The sequence below is a fragment of the Chiloscyllium plagiosum genome, unplaced genomic scaffold (genome assembly GCF_037043375.1).
Source record: "Chiloscyllium plagiosum isolate Xiang-an unplaced genomic scaffold, Cpla_swu_hap1 HiC_scaffold_18, whole genome shotgun sequence".
NCBI classification, from domain to species: Eukaryota; Metazoa; Chordata; class Chondrichthyes; order Orectolobiformes; family Hemiscylliidae; genus Chiloscyllium; species Chiloscyllium plagiosum.
The window spans coordinates 34,919,821-34,937,983 of NW_028270156.1; the positions used below are offsets into that span (position 1 = coordinate 34,919,821).

Sequence of the window (18,163 nt, forward strand, 5' to 3'; positions counted from 1 at the left end):
CGACGCTCCAAATCATCCAGCTTCAAGTGCAGCTCCAGAGGTGTCAGTGATTTTAAAAAAAGCTGCCTGAAATTACAGGAAAAGCGGACGACCTTTGGTTTTTGAGAGTGATCAGTTAAGTGTTTGATTTTAAGATTTATAAAACATCGATTTTTGTTTTGTAAATCTATAATAGTGAGTAAATTGAGGGCTTTAAAAAATACTGAAATCTGTCTCTTCATTGATTTTTAATATTAAAGATTGGTATTAAGTTATCACAGAGTAGCGTTTTTGAGCAATAAGCTTCTGCTAACAAGTGTTTTTGAGCAAAGTGTGTTGTGTTTGATTTTAGGTCATTTCTGGGGCTGTAGATTGTTAAAGGGGCAGAAATGGCTTTTCGTAAGGTGATATGCTCTTCCTGTCTGATGTGGGAGTTCATGGAGAGTTTGAATGTTCCTGGGGATTATGTTTGGTTGCGAATCCTATCGGAATGCATGGATCAGTTGGAGCAGCTGTTGGAGACAATGAAGGATTTACAAGACCAAGGGGTGTGATGAATGGCGGTTTCAGGAAGGTATAGAGACCACAGATACAATCAGGTAGCTGGCTGACTGCTAGGAGTAGTGGGAGAGGTAGTCCAGTAGTGCAAGAGTCTCCTGTGGCTATCCCCATCTCAAACAGGTATGATTTGGAGATGCCAGTGTTGGACTGGGGTGTACAAAGTTAAAAATCACACAACACCAGGTTATAGTCCAACAGGTTTAATTGGAAGCACACTAGCTTTCGGAGCGACACTCCTTCATCAGGTGATTGTGGAGGGCTCGATCATAACACAGAATTTATAGCAAAAATTTGCAGTGTGATGTAACTGAAATTATACATTGAAAAATTGATTGTCTGTTAAGCCTTTCATCTGTTAGAATACAGTGATAGTTTCATTTCTTTCATGTGTAAATCACAAAACCCTTTTTTTTAAGTTGCATTCTCAGGTTAGCTGTTAACAATGGTGATAGCTAGACAATATGTTGAAGGTGTTAGCCCCCTGTGTTCTGATGTTTAGATTGATTCTAATCTAAAAAGTGAGATAACAGAGTTTTACATAAATTCATTCAGTTTTTGAACTCAGAGTTCTACATGAATGCAAAGTGCAATGTAACTCTGCAAATACAAATTCACCACACAAAATTTATGTGTGCATGTGGGTCTTTGTCTGTCTGTGTGTGTGTCTGTCTGTCTAGGGTGGTGGTTGTGAGTGTGAGAAAGTGTGTGTATATGTCGTGAGTGCAGAATGTCTTAAGTCTGTGAGGGGGTGCATGTGGGAGTGTGTGTGTCTATAAGGGTGTGTGTGGGTGTCTGTGTGCGTGTCTGTGTGTACCTGTGTCCGTGTGTATGTGAGAGTGTGTGTGTGTGTATAGGAATATCTGTGTGTGTGTGTGTCGTGCAATGGTGATCACCTGTAATGTGACATGACCCCAAGGTCCCGGTTGAGGCCCTCCCTATGGGTACCGAACTTAGCTATCAGCCTCTGCTCGGCCACTTTTCTCTGCTGCCTGTCCCGAAGTCCACCTTGGAGAATGGTCACTCGAAGGACCGAGGCTGAATGTCCTGGACCACTGAAGTGTTCCCCAACTGGGAGGGAACCCTCCTGTCTGTTGATTGTTGTGCCGTGCCCATTCATCCGTTGTCGTAGCCTTTGCTCGGTTTCTCCAATGTACCATGCCTCTGGGCATCCTTGCCTGCAATGTATAAGATAGACAACGTTGGCTGAGTCACATGAGTACCTGCCATGTACAAGGTGGGAGGTGTTCCCAAGTGTAATAGTGGTATCTATGTCCACAATCTGACACGTCTTGCAGCGTCCACCATGACAGGGTTGTATGGAGTTGTCCTGAGAGCCGGGCAGTTTGCTACGAACAATGATCTGTTTGAGGTTTGGCGGTTGTTTAAAGGCAAGTAGTGGAGGTGTGGGGAAGGTCTTGGTGAGGTGCTCATCCTCATTGATAATGTGTTGCAGGTCACGAAGAACATGGCGTAATTTTTCAGCCCCTGGGAAGTACTGAACAACGAAGGGTACCCTGTCAGTTGCAGCCCGTGTCTGTCTCCTGAGGAGGTCATTACAGTTCCTTGCTGTGGCACGTCAGAACTGGCGGTCGATGAGTTGAGCATCGTACCCCATTCTTGTGAGGGCATCCTTGAGTACTTCCAGGTGTCCGTCACGTTCCTCCTCATCTGAGCAGATCCGGTGTATGCGTAGGGCTTGTCCATAGGGAATGGCTGTTTTAATATGTTTTGGGTGGAAGCTGGAGAAGTATAGCATTGTGAGGTTGTCTGTGGTGTCCGTCCTTGATGGAGATTCACGTGTCCAAGAATGAGACAGAGAGTCAAGAGTAGTCCATGGTAAGTTTGATGGTGGGATGAAACTTGTTGATGTCACTGTGTATTTTATCAGTGACTCCTCGCCATCAATGTACCTGGTGTACAATGTTGGTTGGAGATCCTGCATAGAGAACAAATCTTGTTCGAACCTGTGCATAAAAATGTTGGCATATTGGGGTGCAAATTTGGTCCCTGTGGCTGTTCCGTGTGTCTGGATGAAGAATGGTTGTCAAAGGTGAAGACGTTATGATCGAGGATGAAGCGGATGAGTTGTAGGATGGTGTTTGGAGACTGGCAGTTTTTGGTGTTGAGTACTGAGGCTGTTGCCGCGATGCCATCCTTGTGGGGGATGCTGGTGTAGAGTGCGGAAACGTCCATTGTGACGAGGAATGTTTCCAGTTCGACTGGTCCGTGGGTGCTCAGTTTCTGTTAGAAATCCGTAGTGTCACGACAGAAGCTGGAGATCACCTGTACAATAGGTTTCAAGATGCCTTCCACATAGCCAGAGAGATTCTCACATAGGGTCCCATTGCCCGACACGATGGGACGTCCCAGTGTGTTGGCTTTGTGTAACTTTGGAAGGCAGTAGAAGTCGCCTACACGAGAAGTACATGGGATGAGGGCGCGTAGGGAGCTGTGAAGGACTGGATCCAAAGTTCTGACCAGTGTGTTTAATTCTCGGGTGTGTTCTTTGGTCAGATCAGCTGGTAGTTGCCTGTAGTGTTCCTGGTTGTTCAGTTGTCGATACACCTAACACCTTCAACATATTGTCTAGCTATCACCATTGTTAACAGCTAACCTGAGAATGCAACTTTAAAAAAATAGAGTTTTGTGATTTACACATGAAAGAAATGAAACTATCACTGTATTCTAACAGATGAAAGGCTTAACAATCAATTTTTCAATGTATAATTTCAGTTACATCACACTGTAAATTTTTGCTATAATTTCTGTGTTACGATCGAGCCCTCCACAATCACCTGATGAAGGAGCGTCGCTCCGAAAGCTAGTGTGCTTCCAATTAAACCTGTTGGACTATAACATGTTAAGGGTAGAGCCCTAGGGAGTGGTGTTGTGTGATTTTTTAACTTCAAACAGGTATGCCATTTTGGAAACTAAAGAGAGCAATGGCTTCTCTAGGATGTAAAACACTGACGGCTAGGTTTCTGGTGCCTAGCCTCATGACTACCTCGACTGTAATGAGGGGTATATCAGGCCCCAAGCAATCAATAGTAATAAGGGACTCTCTAGCCTAGGGCATTAATAGACATTTTTGTGGTTGGCAGCAAGACATCAGGATGGTGTGTTATCTCCCTGTTACCAGGGCCAATGATGTCTCAGAGAGGGTGCAGAAAATGCTGAAAAAGAAGGGTAACCAGCAGGAGGTCATTGTGCACGTTGGTACCAACAACATAGATAGGAAAAGGGATGAGATTCTGCAGAGAGAATATAGGAAACTAGGCAGGAGGTTAAAAAGTAGGTCCTCAAGATTAGTAATATCTGGACTATTACCCATGCCATGTGCTAGTGAGAGTAGGACTAGGAGGATAGAGCAGGACTAGGAGGATAGAGCAGATGAATACGTGGCTGAGGAGCTAGTACAAGGGGGGGCAAGGATTCACATTTTTGGACCATTGGAATCTCCTCACGGTAGAAATGACCTGTTAAAGAGGGAGGGGTTCCACTTGAATTGGAAGGGGACCAATATACTTGTGGGGAGATTTGCTAGTGCTACTCGGGAGACTTTAGATTAATAAGGGGGGGGGGGGGGGAGATGGAGGGAGAGGACCAAAGTGATAGTGAGAAAAGGCTGAGGGTGATCCAGAATATAAGGGGAGCATGTCTAATAATCAAGGAAGACAAGAGCTTGGCAGAGTACAAGGTAAGACTGATAAATTAAACTGCATTTACTCCAATGCAAGATGCCTGACAGGTAAGGCAGGTGAACTTAGGGCATGGTTGGCAGCATAGGACTAGGACATCATAGCTTTTACGTGGCTCAGTGATGGATAGGATTGGCAGCTTAATGTTCCGGGCTATAGATGCTATGGGAAGGATAGAAAGGGAGGCAAGAAAGATGGGAAGTAGCATTTTTGGTTTGGGATAACATTATGGTGGTACTTAGGGAGGATATTCTTGGGAGATCTTCTCTGAATGATGAGCCAATGGGCCAAGGAGTGGCAGATGGAGTTTAATTTAGATAAATGTGAGGTGTTGCATTTTGCTAAGGCAAACCAGGGCAGGACTTATACATGTTAAGGGTAGAGCCCTAGGGAGTGTTGTTGAACAAAGAGACCTCGAGGTGCAGGTTCATAGTTCCTTGAAAGTGGAGTCACAAACAGACAGGGTGGCAAAGAAGCCATTTGGCAAGCTTGCCTTCAATGCTCAGTGCATTGAGTGTAGGAGTTGGGAGGTCATGTTGTGGTTGTACAGGACATTGGTGAGGCCATTGGTGAGCCGTACAGCACAGCAACTTATCCAAATGTCTTTTAACTGGAGGGTTTGAGATATCAGGAGAGGTTGAATAGGCTGGAGCTTTTTTACTCTCAAGCACTCAAGCACTGAGGGGTGGCCATACAGAGTTTATAAAATCATGAGAGGCATGGATAGGATGAATAGCCAAGGTCTTTTTCCGAGGGTAGAGGAGTCCAAGACGAGAGGGCATAGATTTAAGGTGAAAGGGGAAAGTTTTAAAAAGCACCCAAGTGGTAACTTTTTCACACAAAGGGTGTTGTGTGTATGGAACAACCTGACAGAGGAATTTGTGGGGGCAGATACAATTACAACATTTAAAAGCTATCTGGATGGGTATATGAATAGGAAGAGTCAAGATTAGAGTGGTGCTGGAAATGCACAGCAGGTCAGGCAGGATCCGAGAAGCAGGAAAATCGACATTTCAGGCAGGAGCCCTTCATTAGGAATTTCCTGCTCCTCGGATGCTGCCTGACCTGCTGTGCATTTCGAGCACCACTCTAATATGACTCTAATCTCCAGCATCTGCAGTCCTACTTTCACCATATGATTAGGAAGAGTTTAGAGGGATATGGGCCAAAAGCTGCAAATGGGACTAGGTCATATTGGGATGTCTGGTCAGAGGGAATGAGTTGGACTGAATGTTTCCATGTGCTATGACTTTTTTGACTGTATAATTGATACTGTGCTTGGAGTGCAGGAACACCCACACTGTGGTTAGGAAGGGATTCAAGAAATTTGAGCCCAGCAATAGTTAAGGAATAGCAATATAGTTCCAAGTTAGGATGGTTTATGGTGTTTCTGCACACAGTTGGCACTTGCATCAAAAAAGTGATGACATCATGTTGACCTTGTTTATCTTTGCATCAATTTTGGGGGAAAAAAATGGTAGAGTCAACTGACATCTGGACATAGATTAGTCTTCATAATGTAGAAAACTTTTTTTTAATGTTTCTAAGCTACATTTTCTTCTAAGAGTACTTTGAATTTGTTCTAATCAAGAGTATTTATCTGCTATTTTCAAAAAGTCACACCAGCAGCCCCATGTCATAGAGTCATAGAGATGTACAGCATGAAAACAGACGCTTCAGTCCAACTTGTCCATGCCGACCAGTTATCCCAACGCAATCTCGTCCCACCTGCCAGTACCTGGCCCATATCCCTCCAAACCCTTCCTATTCATACACCCATCCAGATGCCTTTTAAATGTTGCAGTTGTACCAGCCTCCACCTCTTCCTCTGGCAGCTCATTTCATACATGGACCACCCTCTGTGTGAAAATGTTGCCCCTTAGGTCTCTTTTATATCTTTCCTCTTTCACTCTAAACCTAGTTCTGGACTCCCCGACCCCAGGGAAAAGACTTTATCTTTATTTATCCTTTCCATGCCCCTCATGATTCTATAAACCTCTATAAGGTCAACCCACAGCCTCCGACGCTCCAGGGAAAGCAGCCCCAGCCTGTTCAGCCTCGGCCTGTAGCTCAAATCCTCTAACCCTGGCAAATCCTTGTAAACCTTTTCTGAACCCTTTCTTTTTAAAGAGAAAAGGAGGTTTAGTACTCTGTGCGCTTCAGTACAAGGTCTGCAGTCTTTAGGTTTGCTTGTATTTGCAACTTCAGCTCTTTTATTTTTAAGTAACATATCTTGAAGAACATGTATTCTAACCAAAAAAAGGAAGTTAGCTCTGTCTTCTTGGTGATCAATGCCTTATCTACAGATCTGTATGAGTGTCTATCCTCACAGAAAACTGATGTCTGAATTCTCTGATGTCCAAAGTTGTTGTCCACAAGGTCTGTAGTTTTACATATACCTGCCACTGAGATATTGGAGTTTCGTTTTAATAGATGGCCACTACTGTGAACCATGATGTGAAGTTTGCCTTCAACAAGTACTTTACCTGATGTGGCAATGCTTAAGTTATCCCTTGTAACCTAATAAATTTGATGTGGATATTTTTGAAGAGTCCATTATTACAGCCAACTATTATAAATTGTACCTGAACTAACAATAAGCTATTATGTTACAACTGAGCATCAGGTTTCCAATTGTATGTTGTGGCTTTGTTTTATTCATTCATTCATAGGACATGGGCATTGCTGGCTAGCCAACATTTATCACCTGTCCCCAGTTGCCCTTGAGAAGGTGGTGAGCTTCCATCCTGAACCACTGGAGTCCATGTGCTGCAGGTAGAACCACAATGCCAGTGTGTGTGGGGTGGGGGGGGGGGCGGGGGGGGTGGGGTGGAGGTTCAGGATATGACCTAATGACACTGAAGAGAACAGTGATATACTGTACTTCCAAGTCAGGGTGGTGAGTGGCTTGGAGGGGAACTCAAGTGATCCAGAATATGGTTGATCTGAGGATTTTATACTCTCAGGTCCTGTACAATGAGACAGCAATGATGTCATGAACATGTCTCTCAGAAGTATACTGACAAACTGACTGCAAGACATAATACAACAACAAAACAAAATGAAGAATCAAATTATCTTCCCTTTGTCATATTGCTGTTTGTGGAAATTTGCCAAATGCAAATTATCTGCTGTGTTTCCTGCATTACCACACTGTCTACGCTTAAAAAAAACGATCTCATTGACTACAAACTAAATTGAGACATCTAGTGGTCATGGAAAGAATTTTGTATTTTTCTAATATGATATTTTTATTCCATGAGACCCTCATTTTATGGATGATTTGAATTATACATATCCTAAACTATTGTGCAAGTAACATACGTTTCAGGCTTATAAAACCATAAGGCACAGGAGCAGAAGCAAACATTCAGTCTATTGAGTCTGCTCCACCATTCAATAGGATCATGGCTGATCAAACACTCCTCACACTTACCTTCCTGTGTTTTCCCCGTAACCCTTGATTCCTCTACTATCTATCTCAGCCTTAAATATACACCAAGGGCTCATCCCCACAGCTATCTGTGGCAAGGAGTTCCAAAGACTCACAACCCTCAGTAAAGAAATTCCTCCTCATCTCAGTTTTAAACTGATGCCCCTTAATTCTGAATCTGTGGCCTGACTCCATATCCCTTAATACCTTCGCTTATCAAAAAGTGATCTATCACAGATGTAAAATTAACAACTGTCCCACATCCAGTAAAATTCGTGGAAAAGAGCTCCAAGCATCTACCATGCTTTGTGTGTTGATATGCTTCCTAACGTCTCTCCTGAACATTCTGGCCCTAATTCTCAGACTGTACCGCTAGTTGTAGTATCCCTAACCATTAAAAATAGTTTATCTTTATCTACTCTATCTTTTTCTGTTAATATCTTGAAGACTATGATCAGATCACCCTTAAACCTTAAATTCTAGAGAAAGGAAGCAGGCCTAATTTGTATAACCTCTCCTCGTGACCTAACCCCTGAAAACCAGATATCATTCTTATAAAGCTACATTGTACTCCTCCATCAAATCACCAGCAAACGTCCCCACTTCTGACCTTATGATGGAGTGAAGGTCATTGATGAAACAGCTGAAGACACTACCCTGAGGAACTGAGGTGCCCTTGTGCTGCAATGGTAATATCCCTACCCCTTGAGCCAGGAAACCAAGATTCAAGTGTCAGATTCTCCTGAGGAATATAATTGCATATTTCAGCATGTTAATTAGAAAAGGATACCTGCGGTACTGAGGGCCTTGTATTGCGAGAGTGTCCCTATTTCTGAGCCAGGAGCCTTGAGTTCAAGTCCCACATGCTCTGGAGGTGTTCAGAATAATATCTATAAACAGTTGATTAGGAAAATGTTTCTGAAGAAGGGCTTATGCCCGAAACGTCGATTCTCCTGTTCCCTGGATGCTGCCTGACCTGCTGCGCTGTTCCAGCAACACATTTTCAGCTCTGATCTCCAGCATCTGCAGACCCCACTTTCTCCTCTAGGAAAATGTTTACCCTGAAGAACTCTGGCAGTTGTCTTGGGAGCTGAAAGGACTGACTTTCAACAATCATAACTTTGTGCCGGATATGACTCCAATCAGCAGAGAGTTTTTGTTCCCAAATCCCATTGATTCCAGTTTAGCTAGGGCACCCTGATACCACACTTGGTCAAATACAGCTTTCGTGTCATGGGCAGTTATTCTCACCTCCCTTCTGGAATTCAACTGCTTTGTCCAGTATTAAACCAAGGCTGTAATGAAATCAGGAGCTGAGTGGAACCTAAACTAAGCATCACTGAGCAGGTTGTTGCTGAGCTTGATAGCACCACTGACACCAGCCATCACTTTACTGATTGAGAACTGACTGATGGGGCGGTAATTGGCAAGGCTGGATTTGTCTTGTTATTTGTTTACAGGGCATAGTTGGGCAATTTTCACATTGTCCAGTAGATGTCAGAGTTGATGCTGTACCAGAAAAGTTTCATTAGAAGTACAGAGACCCCCGCAATATCCGCGGAATCGTTTTCCGCAGTTTCAGTTACCTGCGGTTTCCCCCGGGCCGAACATACTACATGGCATCTTCCGGAACCAGGGAACAGGAGGCTGCCAGGAAGGTAAATTTCCCATTGAAATTAATGTGTTTGCTCTTATCCGTGGATTTGGATTTCTGTGGTAGGTCGTGGAACATATCCCCTGGGGGGGATACTGTACAACAAATTCTGAAGCATATTTTCAGTACTATTGGTGAAGCTGTGGCAGGCAGATTGGTAAGAATGAGGTCAAGTATGCTTTTCCTTCTAGGTTCCTTTACCCACTGCAGCAGACCCAGTCGAGCAGCTATATCCTTTAAAATTCAGAAACAAAAATAGAAATTGCTGGAAAAGCTCAGAAAAGCTGGCAGGATCTGTGGAGAGAAATCAGAGTTAACCCAAAACATTACTTCTGATTCCTCTCTTGTTTCTGATTTACACTATTGCAGTTCGTTCAGTTTTCCGTTAGAATTGAAGAGTCCTCATGCATCAGCAGAGGGGAGTCAGTACGTGGTAATCATCAGGAGGTTTCCTTGTCCATGGTATCATGACACTTCATGGGGTCTGGAGTCAATGTTGATGACTCCGAGACAACTCCATCCCAACTGTATGCCACTGTGCCAACTTCCAGTGGTTCAGGACTTTAACAGGAATGGTGATGGTGTCTGGGATATTTTCTTTAAGGTATTATTCCATGAGTATGACCTTTTTAAACTACTACTTGACTAATCCATGAGGCAACTCTCCCATTTTTGGTACCAGTCCCATGGTGTTTAGTAATGTGCATTAGCAACAGCTTAAAAATTTCTTGCTGGAAAAGAGCAGCAGGTCAGGCAGCATCAAAGGAGAAGGAGAATTGACGTTTCAGGCATAAGCCCTTCTTCAGGAATGAGGAGGGCATGCCAAGCAGGCTAAGATAAAAGGTAGGAAGGAGGGACTTGGGGGAGGGGTGTTGGGAATGCGATAGGTGGAAGGAGGTTAAGGAGAGGGTGATGGGCCGGAGAGGGGGTGGGGATGGAGAGGTCGGGAAGAAGATTGCAGGTCAAGACGGCGGTGCTGAGTCTGAGGGCTGGGATTGAGAAAAGGTGGGGGGAGGGGAAATGAGGAAGCGGAAGACATCCGCATTCATCCCCTGTGGCTGGAGGGTTCCTAGGCGGAAGATGAGTCACTCTTCCTCCAGGCGTCGTGTTGCCATGGTCTGGCAATGGAGGAGGCCAAGGACCTGCATGTCCTTGGCGGAGTGGGAGGGGGAGTTAAAGTGTTCAGCCACGGGACGGTTGGGTTGGCTGGTGTGGATGTCCCAGAGGTGTTCTCTGAAACGTTCCACAAGTAGGCGGCCTGTCTCCCCAATGTATAGGAGGCCATATCGGGTGCAGCGGATGCAGTATATGATGTGTGTGGAGGTGCAGGTGAATTTCTGATGGATATTGAAGGATCCGTTGGGGCCTTGGAGGGAAGTGAGGGGGGAGGTGTGGGCGCAAGTTTTGCATTTTTTGCTGTTGCAGGGGAAGGTGCCGGGAGTGGAGGTTGGGTTGGTGGGGGGTGTGGATCTGACAAGGGAGTCGCAGAGGGAGTGGTCTTTCCGTAACGCTGATAGGGGTGTGGAGGGAAATATATCCTTGGTGGTGGGGTCCGTTTGGAGGTGGCGGAAATGACGAAGGATAATCTGATGCATCTGAAGGTTGGTGGGGTGGTAGGTGAGGACTAACGGGGTTCTGTCTTGGTGGCGATTGGACGGGCAGGGTTCAAGGGCGGAGGAGCGGGAAGTGGAGGAGATGCAGTGGAGAGCATCGTCAACCACGTCTGAGGGGAAATTGCGGTCTTTGAAGAAGGAGGCCATCTGGGTTGTTCGGTATTGGAATTGGTCCTCCTGGGAGCAGATTAGATTAGATTACATTACAGATTAGATTACATTACAGTGTGGAAACAGGCCCTTTGGCCCAACAAGTCCACACCGACCCGCCGAAGCGCAACCCACCCATACCCCTACATTTACCCCTTACCTAACACTACGGGCAATTTAGCATGGCCAATTCACCTGACCTGCACATCTTTGGACTGTGGGAGGAAACCGGAGCACCCGGAGGAAACCCACGCAGACACGGGGAGAACGTGCAAACTCCACACAGTCAGTCGCCTGAGGCGGGAATTGAACCCAGGTCTCAGGCGCTGTGAGGCAGCAGTGCTAACCACTGTGCCACCGTGCCGCCCAAAATCTGATAGGTGGGAGGAGGTCAAGGTGAGGGTGATAGGCCGGAGAAGGGGTAGGGGCGGAGAGGTCGGGAAGAAGATTGCAGGTCAAGAAGGCGGTGCTGAGTCGATGCGGCGAAGGCGAAGGAATTGGGAATATGGGATGGCGTTTTTACAGGGGGCAGGGTGGGAAGAGGTGTAATCTAGGTAGCTGTGGGAGTCAGTCCGTTTATAGTATATGTCCGTGTTGATTCAGTTGTCCGAGATAGAGATGGAGAGGTCTAGGAAGGGGAGGGAGGAGTCTGAGACGGTCCAGGTAAATTTGAGGTCAGGGTGGAAGGTGTTAGTAAAGTGGATGAACTGTTCAACCTCCTTGTGGGAGCACGAGGTAGTGCCGATACAGTCATCAATGTAGCGGAGGAAAGAGCGACTTATCTTCCGCCTAGGAACCCTTCAGCCACAGGGGATGAATGCGGATTTCTCCAGCTTCCTCATTTCCCCTCCCCCCACCTTTTCTCAGTCCCAGCCCTCAGACTCAGCACCGCCTTCTTGACCTGCAATCTTCTTCCCGACCTCTCCGCCCCCACCCCTTCTCCGGCCTATCACCCTCACCTTGACCTCCTCCCACCTATCACATTCCCAATGCCCCTCCCCCAAGTCCCTCCTCCCTATCTTTTATCTTAGCCTGCTTGGCATGCCCTCCTCATTCCTGAAGAAGGGCTTATGCCCGAAACGTCGATTCTCCTTCTCCTTTGATGCTGCCTGACCTGCTGCTCTTTTCCAGCAAGAAATTTTTAAGTTCTGATCTCCAGCATCTGCAGTCTTCACTTTCTCCGCATTTGCAACAGGGCTATGTTTGATGTTGATCCTAGAGCCTTCAGTAATATTTCATAGAATCCCTACAGTGTGGAAACAGGCCCTTCAGCCCAACAAGCCCACACCGACCCTCTGAAGTTTATCCCACCCAGACCTAGTCCCCTACTCTATTACTCTACATTTACCCTGACTAATGCACCTAACCCACACATCCCTTAACACTACGGACAATTTAGCACAGTCAATTCACCTAACCTGCAAATCTTTGGATTGTGGGAGGAAACCCATGCAGACACTGTTCAAACTTCACACAGACTGTTGCCCGAGGCTGGAATCGAACTCCGGTCCCTGGCACTGTGAGACAGCAGTACTAATCACGTGCTGCCCAGATGGTCTGACAAGTTACATTCCTTTCTTAAGACTTTCTAGCAGTTGGTACAACTAAATGGCTTGCTAGGCCATTTCACAAGCCAGTTAAAGGTAGGCCTGGAGTCACATGTAGGTTAGACCAAATAAGGGTGACAATTTCCTTTCCTAAAGGGCATTGGCGAACACAATGGGTTTTTACAACAATGTTTTCTTGGTTGTCATTGATCTTTTAATTCCAGATTTTTAAATTGCATTCAAATTCCACTATGGTGAGATTCAAAGCTGAGAACATTATCTGTATTACTAGTCCAGCGACAATACGCTAGGATATCACTTCCTGGTAGATTTTAATGAGTATCTTGAAGCAGGAAAACAAGGTAGAGAGGCAGAGACATATAGGTTAGTGACTTTGAGAATTTGAGGCTGAGGCACCTTATGGCGAGGTCTTTAAGGTATAATTCCATGAGTATGACCTTTTCAGACCTTACGAGAGGCCATGAAGGAGTTTGAAAAGAAGAATAAGCCATTTTAAATCAAGACATTGCTTGACCAGAAGCCAGTTTAGCTCAGCCAGCTCAGGACTGATAAGCAGAAGAGGCTCTGTTGTGAGTTAAGTCAGAATCAGCAGACATTTTGGTGGAGTCAAATGAGAAGTTTTCCTCATCTTTACTTGGATTATTTCTCCAATTATCTTAAATATGTAACCTCTTGTTACCAACCTCCCACCATTGGAAACAATTTGGTGTACAAAACAAGTATAATGTAACAGAGACTTTGGAATGTTTTCTTTCATTAAAGTTTTGTCAGGGAACAGCTTAGAAAGAAAAATATAGAAACAGCAACAAAATTTCCACTCTAACAATTATTCAGGGGTCAGTTGATTTTGATTCTGAAGGTTATATAATCAAGTCCGATTCCACAGAGTTCAGCACATAATTTAGGTTGATACTTGAGTTCAATATTGACGAATATCACACTGGTGGAGGGTCAGTACTGAGGAAGTGCTGTATGTGGGAAAGGAAGTACAAAGGGTGCACTGTCATAGGTTCAGTCTTCAGGTTGCATGATCTGTATTGGGAGAATGTTGCACTGTTGGAGGGGCAGCACTGTGGGAGTGCTGCACTATCAGAGGATCAATAAGAAAGACTAATGCATTATCAGGAATCCAGTCTTTTGGGTGGGACAAGAAGCTGCAACATGGTATAAATAGTCTAACAGAATGCACAGACATTTATATGATAATGCACTTTGGTAGAAAGGATAAGAAAAGGCATTATAGATTAAATGACACGGTCCTAAAGAATGTACAGGACAAATGGAGCTTTGAATGTGGCAAGAAATCTTGAGAGACAGCACAACATATGAAATCTTGTGATACATAAAGAGAGATATTTGTCACAGAAGTTATGATGAACCTAAACAAAGTGTTGGTTGGGTCTCAACTACAGTACTGCATCTAGTTCTGATCATCACACTTTAGAAAGAATGAGTAGATCCTTGAGAATGTAGACTCAGAGTCAAAGGGATGTACAGCACGGAAGCAGAACCTTCGTTCCAACTCTTCCATGCTGCCCAGATATCCTATATACATGTAAATGTAGTCCCATTTGCCACCATTTGGCCCATATCTGTTTTAAACCCTTCCTCTTCATATACGTATCCAGATGCCTTTAAATGTTGCAATTGTACTAGCCTGCACCACTTCCTCTGGTAGCTCATTCCATACTCACACCACCCTCTGCGTGAAAAAGTTGCCCCTTCAGTCCCTTTCATATCTTGCCCCTCGCACCCTGAACCTATACCCTTTAGTCTGGACTGCCCCACTCTATCTATGCCTCTCATAATTTTATAAGTCTCTGTAAGGTCACCCTTCAGCCTCCAATGCTCCAGGGAAAATAACCTCAGCCTACTTGGCCTCTCCCTACAGCTCAAACCCTCCAACCCTGGGAACATTCTCGTAAATCTTTTCTGAATCCTTTCAAGTTTCACAAAATCCTTCCTATAGGAGGGAAACTAAAATTGCACATATTCCAAATGTGGCCTGACCAATGTCCTGTATAGCCACAACATGACCTCCCAACTCCTATACTCAATGATCTGTTCAATAAAAGCAAGCATATAAAATGCCTTTCTCACTATCCTATCTACCTGGAACTCCACTTTCAAACAACTACAAACCTGCACTCCAAGGTCTCTTTGTTCAGCAACACTTTCCAGGACCTTACCATTAAGTGTATTAGTCCTGCCCTGATTTGTCTTTCTAAAATGCAGCACCTCACATTTATCTCAATTAAACTCCATCTGCCACTCCTCAGCCCATTGGCCCATCTGATTAAGATCCTGTTGTACTCTGAGGTAACCTTCTTTGTTGTCCACTATACCTCTAATTTTGATGTCATCTGCAAACTTACTAACTATACCTCCTCTGCTCACATCCAAATCATTTACATAAATGACGAAAAGCAGTGGACCCAGCACCAATCCTTGTGGCACATCACTAGTTAACATAGGACAGAGTTTTATCAAAACGATTCAGAGGTGTAAGAAATTTTAGCTAATACGTTAAGTTGGAAAAGCTGAAATTGTTGTCTTTGATGTAAAAAAGATTGATGGGAATACACAAAATTATGATAGCCCTAAATAAGATAGAGAAAGAAGGCTGTCACATTATGTTATGGTCAAACAACTATAGAACACAAGTTTAAGGTTTTGAGGAAGAAATGCAAAGGAAAAGAGGGGATGAACCTTTTTATCGAAGAAATTTTAACAACCTGGAACTCACTGAATACAGGGAAGGCGAAAGTAGGTTGTGATTTCAAAAGAAAATTGCGGGGGAATATCAGGGGTTATGGTAATATGACTTAACTGGGAAGAGTGTGCCAGTAATCATGCCTCACATTAGCTCAAGTCTTCCAAATGTGTAAAATTCCAATGAAATCACCAAAGTGACCAATTTGCCTGTTTGATTATTGAATTCATGTAAAACTCTGATAGCTCACTTTTTAGATTAGAATCAATCTAAACATCATGGCATAGACAGAGAACACAGGGGGCTAACACCTTCAACATATTGTCTAGCTAACACCAATTATTACTGCTAAACTGAGAATGCAACTTTTAAAAAAAGGTTTTGTGATTTACACATGAAAGAAGTGAAACTATCATGGTATTCAAACAGATGAAAGACTCAACAGACAATCAAGGTATTTTTCAATATATAATTTCAGTTACAGCACACTGTAAATTTTTGCTATAAATTCTGTGCCTTACAATTGTGTCCTCCACAATCACCTGATGAAGGAGCGTTGCTCCGAAAGCTAGTGTGCTTCCAATTAAACCTGTTGGACTATAACCTGGTGTTGTATGATTTTTAACTTAATTTTCACGTTGTAATATTCTCCTGGTATTTGTTACATAGCAATCAACATCAATTTCAGCTTATAGTTCTAAAAAAAAAGAAAAATATATCTCTTACCAGTCATTGGGAAAAAAAGAAAGAAAATGGGACTGACTATGTTGCTCCTGAACATAACCATGGAGTTAATGGACTGAATGGCCATTTTCTGCACTGTGATGACTCAATAACTCTTTAACTCTGATTTGTGCTGCATTCCCTGTACACTGCACTGGGAATTCTAAGTTAGATTAAGTTTAAATCCTTAAAGTGAACTTGAACCCATGACTCTCTGAACCAGGATAAGAGTGCTATCCATTCGGTCTCATTAACACCTTGTTACACCAGCTCTTAAATCAAAAACTTGTTCATAATTATTGGGTTTAGAATTTCATTCCACACAGTGAACATATTTACTGCCAAAGATCCCTTTAACAGGTAGGAAACAGCTATAATAACTAGTAATTAAAAGCATGGAGATTGATCTGACAAACAGAAAACATTTTAGTTCTGTAAAGACTTTTTGGGAGAACAAGGCAATTGATGTGAGTTGGGTTGAAGAGCGATTGCCAAGAAATATTGTGCTTTTGCCGTTTCTTCAACATTCGATTGGAGATTCATAGCTAGACAAACCTTTTCTCAACTTGGCTGTGACTCTACTTCACTTACCTGTCTTCCACAGGTTAGTATTTGCCTTTTCAACAAATAACTTGCCAACATTAACTGGGAGGTCCTCCACAGTCCTCTATCACCTCCAAAGACAGAAAGGATCACATTGCTAGGCAAATATATAAAGTATAAATTATCATATCAGATTTATTTCTACAGAAAGAGTACAAAAAACCCTCTTAAATACATCAAAATACACTGACAATCAAAGTTAATAGCTTAATTTAAACAATGAAAAGCAAAATAAAATTGGCATTTTCTAAGCATTTTTTAAAAAATTCATAGAGTCTGGTCATAAATTACATGGGCACAATTCTCTACTAGATTAGTAGAGTTTATTAGCAGAAACTCTTCAGGAGGAGAAATTATCCAGTGTTGCTGAGAAGATCTTTACATTATATCGATCTCCTTCCTTTTACTCAGATGTGTAAAATAAGTTTAACAAGAAGATTCAATTGACATCAAATTAACAATGTAACATTGTGCCAAAACTATATAATATTATCAAATTATTTTCTTAGTGACTCAGTCATTATGGAAGACAAGATTTGCTTGCAAAATGGCTGTCATGTAGTAGACATCACCTGCAGGTCTGATCTCTAGTCATCAAGGAGAGGAAACAACAACTATTTGTATTTCCTTAGCATTTTTAACTTTGTCAAATATACCATGATTCTTCAAAGATATTACAGCATGAAAGGAAATGTAGATGTTAAGGAGCATCTTAAAGGAAGAAAGGCAGAGAGATTTATGAAGACACTGCTGCCACATAATGAATATGAAAATTGAGAATGTGCATGAAATCAGAATTCTCATAAGCTGTGTTATAACTTTGGCTTTGTTCCAGGAGGAAATTAACTACCTATATTCTTCTAATTTGTCTCTTGGCAGAAGTAAACAATACAGTTGGATTTACAGTAATGAGTGGTTATAAACTATAGTGATAAATTAGCAGTTCTAGCTTTGTTTTTTGTAGAGTCATAGAGATGTACAGCATGGAAACAGACCCTTCGGTCCAACCCGTCCATGCTGACCAGATATCCCAACCCAATCTAGTCCCACCTGCCAGCATCTGGCCCATATCTTTCCAAACCCTTCCTATTCATATACCCATCCAAATGCCTCTTAAATGTTGCAATTGTACCAGCCTGCACCACTTCTTCTGGCAGCTCATTCCATACACGTACCACTCTCTGTGTGAAAAAGTTGCCCCTTAGGTCTCTTTTATATCTTTCCCTTCTCACCCTAAACCTATGCCCTCTAGTTCTGGACTCCCCGACCCCAGGGAAAATACTTTGCCTATTTACCCTATCCATGCCCCTCATAATTTTGTAAACCTCTATACGGTCACCCCTCAGCCTCCAACACTCCAGGGAAAACAGCTCCAGCCTGTTCAGTCTCTCCCTATAGCTCAGATCCTCCAACCCTGGCAACATCCTTGTAAATCTTTTCTGAACCTTTTCAAGTTTCACAACATCTT

At 43.4% G+C, this 18,163-nt stretch overlaps 1 protein-coding gene across 8 annotated transcripts in view; it reads left to right on the forward strand.

Annotated features, from left to right (window-relative positions):
• LOC122557751 (ciliary microtubule associated protein 1A-like) overlaps positions 1–18,163 on the forward strand; it is a 52,246-nt gene continuing 34,083 nt past the window's right edge. For 4 of the 8 annotated variants that reach the window (XR_015760146.1, XM_087996467.1, XM_087996463.1 and 1 more), the window contains exons 1-3: positions 3,205–3,453; positions 6,911–7,013; positions 9,132–9,329. The gene's annotated coding sequence lies outside the window, so the exon portion shown is untranslated. Of the gene's footprint in view, positions 115–3,204; positions 3,454–6,910; positions 7,014–9,131; positions 9,330–18,163 lie in introns of those variants that run through there. The other 4 variants (XM_087996466.1, XM_087996469.1, XM_087996464.1 and 1 more) reach the window with 3 other exon arrangements.